Consider the following 12310-nt stretch of genomic DNA (forward strand, 5'->3'; position numbering starts at 1 on the left):
AAGGAAAACTAAAATGAAATTTTTAATTTATCTATCCTATCAATATTTTGGTGTTTTATATATATATTTAATAAATAAAATGCACATATAAATATATTTAAAAATACTTTCTAAATATTTTATAATTATTTTAATATACTTGAATATATAAATATGCTTAAACTAAAATGAAACACATGTACATATGTTTACATCTATGTAGTATACATATATATACATGTATATACTACATACTTATAAATACTTTGGTAAGATTTCACTAGACGATATAAAGAAGCAATCAGACACGTGAATCTAAATGTTGACTCACCATGAATGGGATAACTACAAAGACAGACTGATGCAGGTGTGTTATATTGGTGACTCGAATATAATGAATAAAATTCCAAACATAAGAAAGGTTAAATTTCCCTTGGTTTATACCTTTGCTGTATTTCTGGAAAATTCTTAGAACTAGACAACGATCACTTAGTGTCTGAGGTAGCTACTCTCTGGAGATGGCCCTCAATGCTCCTCTCCTCCCTGTATGGGCAAGCTGCTTCTCACAAAAGGCAGAGTTTCTCTGTCCTCACCTTAAGTCTGGACGGGTCTTTACCAATAGAAAGCAGCCCAAATGCTGTTCTGGGACTTCTAAGCCCAAACCTGAAGAGCAACAGCGGCTTTCACTTACCGCCTTCTGGAACCCAGTTACTATGTTAGGAGAGCCCAAGCCATGTGAAGAGGCCACACGAAGGAGGTCTGAGGTGCTCCAACTGACAGCTCCAGATCAACTCCCACCCAAGGACCAGCAGTGTGAGTGAGCCATCTTGGATGTTCAAGCTCAGCTGAGCCCAGCTGACTGCACCAAGAGTCAACATCACCTGGAACAGAACAGCCTGGTTGAGGCAGTCATCCATAGGATCTTAGGAAATAATAAACTTCTATTGTTTTCAGCCTCTAAGTTTTGGGTTGTTTACTATACAGCAGTAGATAACTAAAACAGCATTTATATATAAAGCTGAATGAGGTTCTAGGCTTAGGTTGCTATGAATAGATTTTTCATCTATTTGAAAATCTAGTGGGACATTTGAAAGTGTTGCAGGGAAGAGAATAGTTCTTTATTATGAGGGACTGTCCTATATAATGCAGGATGTTCATTATCTCTAGCCTCTGCCGGAAATGTCAGTAGTGTCCTGGTTATTATGACAACCAAAAACACTTCTACAAATTTTCAAAATGCTCTCTAGATGCTGACTCTGCTAAGAACAACTAACTAAAATAATTATTTGTATAGTGACTACATGATAGATACTGGAAAAGGTAGAAATGAAATACAATCCATGCCTTCAAGAGACTCACAGTTCAACTGACAAGAAATGAATGAAATAACACAAAATGATAAACATTATGATGGAGTTGTTTTCCTGGCACTGTGGTAGTACAGAGACCTGGTAGTTAAATCAGCCTTAGGAAGGGTCAGGGTAAGTTTCCTGGAGGAGTTAATTATTGAGCCGAATTTTGAAGTGAAGCCAGGTAGAGAAGAGGGAGAATAGAAACTCAAGCAGAGGAAACAGCTTGTGCAAAGCACAGCGTGGGGCACTAGCAGCCATAAAGGTAGTAAGGTGGGCTGGGCCCAGATGGTGGTGTATTTTTTATGCCCTGTTAAAGAGTCCATTTAAACCTTAACGCAATTTTGTAATTCTATCCAGAGATAATGTCACATGTTCACCACACCACTAATCCCAGCCTCCCTCACAGTTAGCTTGTGGCCCTGTGACTTGTTCTCAGCAAAGAATGTGGGTGGAATGGATGTAAGCCACTTCCAGGGCTGGCCCTTGATAGCAGCGCCTACAATCTTCCAATTCACTCTTTTCCTGCCTTGTGTTGGAGGCCACATGGTCCAGATGGCAAAGCTTCAAGATGAAAGAAGGCTATTTGACTTGTATCAAATGTGTAAGGAGTAAGCTTTTACTGTCCTAATCCATCAAGGTTTGGGGAGTATCAATCAGAATTCTGTCAGAAAATAAATCACCCCAGATGGTTCAAATGAAGAGACTTTAACGAAGGAAATCCTTTCAGAGGTGCGGGCAGGGTAAGGGAAGAAACACGGGAGGCAGGAAGCTGTTTCATTCCTAGAACTGAAGGGGCAGAGAGGAAAAGAGTTATGAGAGCCCTGGGAGCTGGTGCCAAGCAGGAGGAGTAGCCCAGCAGGAACTCTAGTCATGAAGCGATACAGCCACTGCCAGAAGAAGGGGGAGAGCTGGGGAAAAAATATCCTGACCTCCTCTTCTCCTGTGCTCCAGTCTCCTGAGAGGGTATCCCCATTGGCCAAGCCCAATCAGAATGCAGCCTCAAGGGAGCCCAGGTGCTGCGGTGCACAGGACCTAGCCTCCAGGCGCACAAAGCAGTTCAGTGAAGGGAGGAGAATGGCTCCGGGGGTAAAAAGAACCAGCAGTTCACAAGGTTTGTCTGTTGTGGCAGCTAGCTTTAATTACTCTAATACAAAATCACTGACAGATTTTCAGCAGATTTTAAAAATAAGTTTCATTAAAAAATAATTTACATTCCATAAAATTCAACCTTTTAAAGTATAAAATTCAATAGTTTTTAGTATATTAAAAGTTGTGCAATCATCTATACTATCTAATTCTAGAACAATTTCATCACATTCCCCACCCCCCCAAAAAAAAATCCCATACCCACCAGCAGTCTCTCTCCATCCCCCACTTCCCCAGCCACTGGCAACCACAAATCTACTTTCTGTTTCAATGGATTTGCATATTCTGGATGCTACACATAAATGGAACCACATAATACGTGGCCTTTTTTGTCTGGCTTCTTTCGTTTAGCATAATATTTTCAAGGTTCATCCATGTGGTAGCATGTATTCCTTTTTATTGCTGGATAATATTTCATGGCATATGATACAATTTTCAAAGATGACAGCTGTGTAGAAAATAGGTTGGGGTAAGCCAAAAATCAATGGCAGAGGAATGTGTATAAGTTGGGGAGTGATCGCACTCTCTAAAAACATTCTCTCAAATTATTTTCAAAGCAAGAAACAGAGAAGGTAAACAGCACTTTTCATCTCCCATCCTGAAACAGCCTTCTTTCCCTGGATTCCATTTCAATGAATGACACCACTGTCCACACAGGATCTGGGAGTGACATTAGGATCCTCCATTTCCCTCGCCCTTCACGTTAGATCACTTTTTTCCTGTGGGTCTTACCTCTTGAATGATCCTCTCCCCTCCATGCTGACTGCCTTAGTTGAGGCCCTCAGCGGGTCATGCTGAACTACAACAATAACTGCCTAACTAATGTCCTTTGTTCCTGGTGCCCAGCTACGTCTATCACCGGGAGGAGCAACCATGACAGAAGATGGATGAACGATGAATGGGGGAGGTGCAGTGCCTTATCTCACTTTTGAGTTAGGAAGCAGAAATACATAGGTGTTTATAGCTTGGCCCCTTCCTCTTTTCATCCAATTGGGAGTTAGGTGCCTTCAGGGAGCACGCGCTCTCTTTTCCCAACAGCATAATGAGGACTGCCCTGCCAGCTTTAAAGGGGGTGTGTGGCTAAAACTGTTAACATCTGGGGTTCAGAGAACAGAGCTTCTTTGGCTTTACATTGAGGTCTGTCCTCTCACTTAGCCATTATTATAATAAAGATGAATTTTTGCTTCCATTTGCTACAAACCTTTTTTACAGCTTTTTTTTTCAGAACTTGAGAGAAAGGACTGCAGCAAATACTATGTTTACTGTTTTGCAGTAGCCGAATGTAAGGGGACTTGTGACCAATGATGTAACTTTTATTGATAAAAAGGAAAAGAACAGTAAAACCTGTTTTTCTGAGTACTTAATTGTAAAATCAGATTTGGAACATGGCATGATGTCATGAATAATGTCATCAATATTTCAAGCAAATACAAGGACACATTTTATGTCTTCTAATCATAGTAATTGTCTTGGTTTAAGTTTCCCAGGAAACCAGCTCTGAAATAAAAGCTTGCATGCAGAAGTTTATTATGGAGTACACTAAGAAACAAAACCTGTAAAGAAATGAGGGAAGCAGCATTACGTAAAGGGAGAAGTTGAATAGAGATCAGTTAAAAAGAGATGCATCAGCCAAACCTACAAAGAACTCTGAAATTGAGATGTCCTTAGCGTTGTACCCAAATTAAGGCAATTGGGCTAGACCCCTGTACCACCACAATGTTAAGTCATTTGATGCAAACTGCACCTCAGGGAGGGGACATAACATAACCATGGTCCAGGCAGCAACCCTCCACTGACTTCTGAGCTCAATTCTCAGAGAAGAGCGCAGCTGTGAGTCGTCAGCCGCCAACACTCCTGACCACTGGGAAATAAGTGATTCAGTCCCGAAGGGGCAATGAATCTGGGCAAGAACCTTATAGTACCTAAGACAGTCCACCTGCAGCATTGCTCAGATTCACTTGCTTCTCTAGAGAGTTCACCCCATATCCAGGATTCTGGATAGTCTTTTTTTTTTTTTTTCTGCAGAAAACTAAAACTGGAAGATAAGTGGGGTGAGCCACAGCCCTTGTTACTGCTGGTCTCGATGCTACAACTGAAATTCATAATGACCCTCCTCCACATCTGTCCTAGACTGCCTTAACTTCAGCTAGAATCTCTGCTAGTCTAGGTGGACCCCCTGGTAGGACCACCCACATACTCATCCCTGAGGTCCTAGTCACCATGCCCTTCTTGGGCCATGAGGACTGTACTTGCTCATTTAACATCAATACTTTGTTAGGAGTACCAAGAGACACACCCATGGCTCACCTATACATACTCTTCCCTGCTCCCATGTGTAACAGCAGCCCTATCTACTCCTGATGATAGGGGTCAGTTACTCCTGCCAGCATAGGGACTCCTTTCTTGGTCTGCTAGTCTCCTGGACCAAGGAGCCTGAAATGACTAAGAGCAACCCAAGTCCAACGGGGCTCTTACTGGGCCCTCTCGTGGAAGTATTACATCTTTGGGAACCAGGAGCTCTAGAGCTACAGAGCCCAAGCGGGACAAAAGGCATGTATTCTCTAAGGGGTTATTGGGAGTACGGCCACTACTGCTTCTGCTCTGGGCTCCTGAACTCATATATTCTATCTACTGGGGACACAGCACCATGCAATAGCTGTTAAAGTACATTATGCGCAGCTTATGCCCCAACTTCACCTTCGAAAGACCACACCATCATTCTATTGATATTAACAGCAGGTTCTGGGTGGCATTTTATATGACAGGATAAGGGGATCCAATGGATAGTGTATTGGTTTCCTTTTGCTGCTGTAACAAATGTACTGGGTTAAAACAAACCAAATTTATTATCTTGCACTTTTGGTGGACAGAAGTCCTAAAAGTCAAGGTGTCAGCTGGGCTATATTTCTTTTGGAGGCTCTGGGGAAGGATTTGTTTCCTTTCCTTTTCCAGCTTCTAGAGGTCATATGCATTTCTTGGCTCACAGCCCTCCTTCCACCATCAAAGCCAGCAGCATAGCATCTTCAAATTTCTTTTTCTCTCTTCTCTGCTTTTGCCATCACCTCTTCTCTGACTCTGCTTCCATTGACACATTCCCTTCTCTCACTCTGACTCTCTTGCTTCCCCCTTATAAGAACTCTTGTGATTCTATTAGTCCCACCTGGATAATCCAGAATGCTCTTCTCATCTGAAGATCCTTAATTTAATCATGTCTGCAACACCCCTTTGTACTGTAACATGTTCACAGGTTTTGAGGATTATAAGGTGGACAATTTTGGAGGGGCATCATTATTCAGTCTAACACAGACATATACATTATAAAGTGGGCACCTTGGTGTGAGACAATGGTTTTCAGGATCCCATATCTGTGAAATAGAACTCTGTAAGCCTTCAAATAATGGCACTGGCCAGTGTGGGCAGGGAACGCAAATCCATACCAAAATATGCATCAGTCCCAGGCAAGTTGAATCACTGACCCTTCCAGGGTAGAATGTAATCAACTATCCAGCAAGTGGCTGGTTGGTTTCCTTGAAATACTGTGCTTAATCTTGCTGGCAGACTGCACATTCTGCAGCAGCTAGATCAGCATTGTTAAGGGAGAGCCTTCCCTGTAAGTTCCATGCGTAACCTCCATCCTTGCCACCACACATAACCTCCATCTCTGCACCATGGCTATTCTGTCCATGTGCCCTTTGTGCCCCTATTGGGTAGACAAAAAACAGAGGTTAACTGATATCAACTGGTGGAGTCATCGTATCTACACGGTCGTTTACTGTCTCTTCCATGGTGGGATATTCTCTAATGGGCATCACCATGTGATTCAAAGATAGTCACACTTTGTGCTTACTCCCATAGGTTCATTCACATGCCTCTTCCATAGACCTTCTTCTCCCCAATCCTCCAATCTTTCTACTTCCAGGCCCCTACCAAACCACCAAGCCATCTGTTACTACCCATTAATCTTACATATTCTTACTTCAGGCCACTTCTCCTTATATGCAAAATGGATGACTCTCTGCAATGCATGAAGTTTGAACCACTGGGAGGATTTTGCCTCATCATTATCTATTAGATCATAGTATAGCAGCAGTTCACGTCAGCTTGCACTTACTTACCAAGTCATCTTATGCTTGAACCAAGCTCAGCCTTTTTCCTCTTCTACATCAATCATAAGGGACCCCTCGGTCCCATGCAGCCATATGTCTGAGCTTAGGGGCAGGTACCAGTGCAATAATGGTTGATGACATCTGGCCACACACTCATGCAGCTTACTTGTTCTCTGGCCCTGTTCATGCCCAGTCCTGGGTATATCACCTCCATCTCACCATAGGTTTTTGCTGGGCCCACTGGACCTTATAAGTTGGTGGATCTGACAAAACCTAGCTCCTGTTGGGCAGTTCTAGCCACCCGACATCTCATGGCGAGGCGCTCTGTCATTATCCTGGCCCAAATAGGGTGCCAGGAGCTATTTTTCAATAGTTTATGATTTTTTATTCTAAAGATTACATATGTGGCCTTGCTCCAGAACCCTTGGATTTCTCTTTGTGATTTTCCCACTGAAACTTTCCATTCATTCCACAGCCTCTTTCCCCACCACTAATACATTAATATCGTACACTCTGTCATGCTGTATGTTCCAAGTGCTTGCCCCACACTTAAGAGATGATGTAGAGCCCTTTTCTGCTCTGGGCACCACTTAAAACTGGCAGCCATATGTGTCATTCAGGAAATGTGTCATTAAATATTCTCAAGTAAACATTATACCTGCAGAACTCAGAGAAGCCTAGCAGGTGTTGTCCCTCCTTTGTGTAACAAGTGCAAGATGTGATAACCTATCCTTTACTTTGTAGGAGGTACCTGGCATGCCTCAGACCACTGGACCCCTAACTCAGCATTTCATTGTCTTTCTACAGTGCCATATTACCACAAACCTAGTGGCTTAAATGACACACATTATTATCACGGCTTAGCTCTGTCCTCTGCAAGGCTGAAATCAAGGTGTCAGCTAGGGCTACAGTCTCATCTAAGACTCAGCTGGGAAAGGAACCACTCCCACATTCAGTTCTTGGCAGAATTAGGCTCCTTGTAGGCTGCTGGACTGAAAGACTCAGTCCTTGTGGGCTGTTGGCCAGAGTCTACCATCAGCTCCCTGCCATGTGGACCTCTCCATACAGTGGCTCACAACATGGTAGCTTGAGTCTTCAAAGTCAGCAAAAAAGAGAGGGTCTCAGCAAGATGGGAGTCGTAATATTATGTAACTTAGTCACATATATGTAATTCTGTCACTGTGCCATATTCTATTGGTTGAAAGGAATTTGCAGGTCCTACCCACACACAAGGGGAGAGATTTATACCATAATCTTACATTTATACCAGGGATATTAGGAGACAGAGATCATGGGGTCACCTTAGAAACTGTCCACCACAGATGGGGTCCTCATTGCCACCCTACCAGTGGATGATCTAGCTCCAAAATCCCATTTTAGAGTCTGCTTCTTCGGACCACTATCCATACCAACTGACAGGTCAGGCTCCCTAGGAAACAGACTCAGAGATGGAGACTTGAATGAAGAAAGTTTATTGATAAGTCCTTTCAACAATACTGCCTGTGAATGAGCGAGGAAAGCAGGTGAGAAAGAGAAACCGATGCAGTGCAGTTGGAACGAAGGCCTTAGCTAATGCAGAGTTCTGAGCTAGCACGGCTCTTCAGAGTCACCCCGAAGTATGGTCAGAAGGCCAGGTCTTTGTACACCACATTGAGCAATTAATGGAAGCGGGATCCCCCTGGGGAGGGGCTGGAACCTTGGAATCTTGGACAGCTCCCTAAGGTCAAGAGTAATTTATGAGAAGGGGCTTAGCTGTGATCAGCTAGCAGTCGATACTTTCAGCAGCTGGGTGGAATAAGTGCCTCAGACCTGGAGGATACCTGAGAGGCACACCTGTAGAAATCATTAATAAACCCAAAAGGAATGACATAAAATACAATTCAGTGAACTTTATGATGTTTGACTTGAATAAAGCAAGGAAGGGTTCCCCCCCACCATAAAAATAAGTTTGAAACTTTGTTCAATGGTTCCACAATGTCAAGGATGATGTCAGTGATGCCCTTGGCATTTATCTCATACCTCTTATCTCATGACTACAAACATCAGCCATTCTGACCATCTTTGAGGTGGAAAGAGAGAAAGACAAGAGAGCAGTACCAGAAGATTTCCCTTCATCCTGCTGGCCTGAATTGTGTCCCAAAGCCACCCTAAGATGTAGGAGAGTCTCACAGAGAGAATACTTCATTATTTCCTGTCTCTAGAGCACAGGCAGGCATGGAAGAAGGGGACTTGGAATGGGTGCAGTGAGTCAGTCAATACTGTTTTCAAAGTAGGTTTCTGCTTTGCTAATTGAGGTCAGATCTACAAGCTTTAAAGACCAAATGAAAGATGATGACATGCCATCATTTGGCTGAGGAGCCAATTCAGGTCTATTATGTGGATGGGAGACTATCTGCCTCACTCCAGGTCCAATCAGGAAAACAAACAAGTGCATGCCAGGTCTTTAAGAGAGGGGACTGAATACAGGGAACTAACTGCAAGGGTACTGAAGGAGCTGAAAAGCCAAAGAAGGGATAGAGATATCTCAAGGATTAATATCAGCAGGAAACTACTCTTAATCCCTAGGGTTGGAGATCCCAAAGGAGGAGACACTGTTACAAGATTCCGGGATCTGGAGCTGCCCAGTGAGAACGGTTTCTGCAACAGCGGGTACCTGGCTGGAGCTGGATCATGGAAGGAGAAGCTGTCCAGCAGAAGCTGGAATCACAGAGGAGATGTTGCCCAAAATAGAGCAGGGAGGGTGGGGGATGGGAGAGGCACAGTTTCTCCTCCTTCCCACTTTCCAATCACCCATCTCATCGCACAAGCTAGCTGGCAACAGAGCCTGGAAAATGAAGTTTGCGGGGCTCTTTCCCTTGTTGTACAGAGCAGGGCAGGGAAATGGAGAGGAATGGACTCAAGAGCAAACAAGCAAATTACTGGCACACCATCCCACCTGCACGTGGAGATGGACGTTAGGAGTACCTGCAGGGAAGCCACAGCTTTTCTCAGGAAGCAGTGTTGTCTTTGCTCCACCACATAAATAATCTAGTTCCCAACATCTGACATCATACAGATAAGATTATTCGATCTGAACTAAGAAAATAGTGTTACTCACCACAAATTAATTTAGGAAAAGCGTGAACTATTTTTCATGAAATACATGTTCTAAAAACTTTTTAAACAGCTTCTGGCCCAGTTTGAGGACAAACCTGACATGACAGGCTCAAGAGGGAGGGGATATGGGGATATATGTATCCATATAGCTCATTCACTTTGTTGCACAGCAGGAACTAACGCAACATTGTAAAGCAATTATACTCCAATAAAGATATTAAAAAAAACCCTGACATGATAAAGAAGGAGCAAAATATTTTTAAGAGAATTATTTATGAAGAACTAGCAAATCAATTCCTTTTTACTTTCAAAATATACAAGTAAAAATACTGATCAAAACAGGAAGTTGAGCTAGGTGGGACTAAGATTTTGATGTTAATTACAGATAAATTAACAGAGAATGTGAGCCACCGATGATTTATAACATTTGACCCTAGAAGTGTACCAGTGCCACCAGCCACTTGAGAAGAAACTATAATGTGTTGACTATTACGTGTCAAAAGTATAGTCATCAGTTAAAATTCCAAAAACTCACTGAATTTATGAAAGTAAGCAATATGTTTTGTTGAAGTAACAAATCATCCAAGGGTATTTTAGGGAAATGAATAGTCTTAAGATTCTATTCTTCTTGTCATATCAAGATATAGTAAATCTGTATTTGTGGAGAGAACTCTGTAAAAAAACAAACTTCTAAATCCAAGTGTATAAAACTCAAACTGTATAACTATTTTGTTACTTCCTCTAGCATAAGATTGGGACACACCTCAAATAAAGCACCACACATAATAATAATAGTTATTGCCTGCCAGATAATGTGCTAAGCAAGTCCTTCATACATATTATTTAACTTAATTCTCAAAGAATCTAATGAAGTAGGTGCTATTATTACCTTCATTTTACTGATGAGAAAACTTAGCCTGAGGGAGGCTAAATGTCTTTAAAATAAGAGCATGCCTAGTATAATCAGTTTAGAGCCATTTAGATATATCCTGATAGCTGGATTAACCAAGAACCCTATTAAAAATAATATCTTTCAAGGAAACTTAGACATTGTAAAATTTCTATTCTATAAAAATTTCAATAGTCCTTTAGGGTTTGAGGAAATATGATTTAATTATTAAACTATTTAACCTTAGTAATAAAGACCAACCTAATAACGTATAAACTATATTGAAGTTTTCAAGATTAAAATTCTGTGGTTCTTACATTTCTCTCTTTCAGAGTTATACTTTATATGACTTTCTGTGTCAGTTGTGAAAGCTTCTTCTGGGCTAAAACACTAAATGAGATTTTTAAAACTGTGATTTGCATTCAAGTATATGTTATTGAATTTACATACTTCAAAGAATATTCTCATTAACAGATATTTTAGAATAATTTTTCGGGGAGAAAAATTAAACTCAGGGCCCCTAGAATCTGAATTTTTTATTTGTAGGAAAATTTGCACATAAAATTTGTATCTTCTAAAACTAATATGAATAAAAAAGGAAAAATCATTAACTCTTCATGCCTACAAATTACTGACTCTTCCAAGGCTCTAAAAATAGTTGTTTAAAGGAAGAGGTCAAGGTATCTAGGGGATCCTATATGTAATTTTTGTTTAAAAGAATTTCAATTGCCATGTTGACTTTTTCTGTTCAGTGTGCAGTATTAAATATATGAAATATATTTCATTTTAAAGTGCAATATATCACATTTGTCAAGAAAGCAGAATCCTGTGGTCCTTAGAAAGCGGCTACTGAAGAGTGAAGCTGGAGCATTTTTTTCCTTCCAAATTGTTCTCAGCGACCAAGCTTGTTTTAAGATGCTCTCAGCCACCAATTTTGTTTTTGACATGCATTATCGTACAAATCCGGGAAACAAACTCAGACTCTTGACTTTGATCACATTTTCAGCAGTCTTGATGTTTCTGATAATGTACATGCTTCCTGTGTTTGTAGTCTTGTGTAGCATTAGTACAATATTAACCTTTTAAATGAAACTAACAATATCAATCATTGTCCTCTTACATACACTTTATGGTTTCTGCCTGTTATTTGCTACACCAGTGCTGATGGCTTCCTTTAAAAAAAAAATCTACTTAAAGATAGAGAGTGGAAAAAATGTAAATCTGATAAGAGTTCAGAAAATTGCAGTCCCAGGTTTGCAATTTCAAGTGAAGAGCGGCAAAATCTGTGATCATAGGGATAAAAGATGAAGCCATGGTCTTATATGGTCATAGAGAAGAGAGATGCTTTTGAGAAATGAGCATGATATCAACCACAAAGACTAAAAAACACTATGCATGGGTTTCACGAATAAAATGGGCAAAGTCAGGATTTGCCGTAGTTCAATGTTATTATTTCAGGGTGACTGTGTCCTCAACTTCTGTCTAGCCAATTCTGACACCCAACCCGCCCAATGCTCCCGCCACTCTCCTCCACGCCAATTGCCCTCCCTCCCAACACGAACGCACACACACACCCAGCCCGGCCAGAAGATAAAGCTAAGATGGCAGCGCGGAAAGTACTGGAGCCGCGCTCAATGTGGCCGGAAAAACAAAAGCAAAGGCCTCTACATATTTCTTCATTCTGCACATTTCTCTGAATAATAAGAGCCCCCTGACCCCCTGCCCAACACAAGGCATTCCGC

At 41.5% G+C, this 12310-nt stretch overlaps 1 protein-coding gene across 1 annotated transcript in view; it reads right to left on the reverse strand.

Annotated features, from left to right (window-relative positions):
* Positions 1-12310, reverse strand: part of SCEL (sciellin) — a 398872-nt gene that overhangs the window by 324398 nt on the left and 62164 nt on the right. The gene's annotated exons all lie outside the window — the stretch shown is intronic.

This window comes from Balaenoptera physalus (assembly GCF_965194825.1).
Source record: "Balaenoptera physalus genome assembly, chromosome: 18".
Taxonomy (NCBI): Eukaryota; Metazoa; Chordata; class Mammalia; order Artiodactyla; family Balaenopteridae; genus Balaenoptera; species Balaenoptera physalus.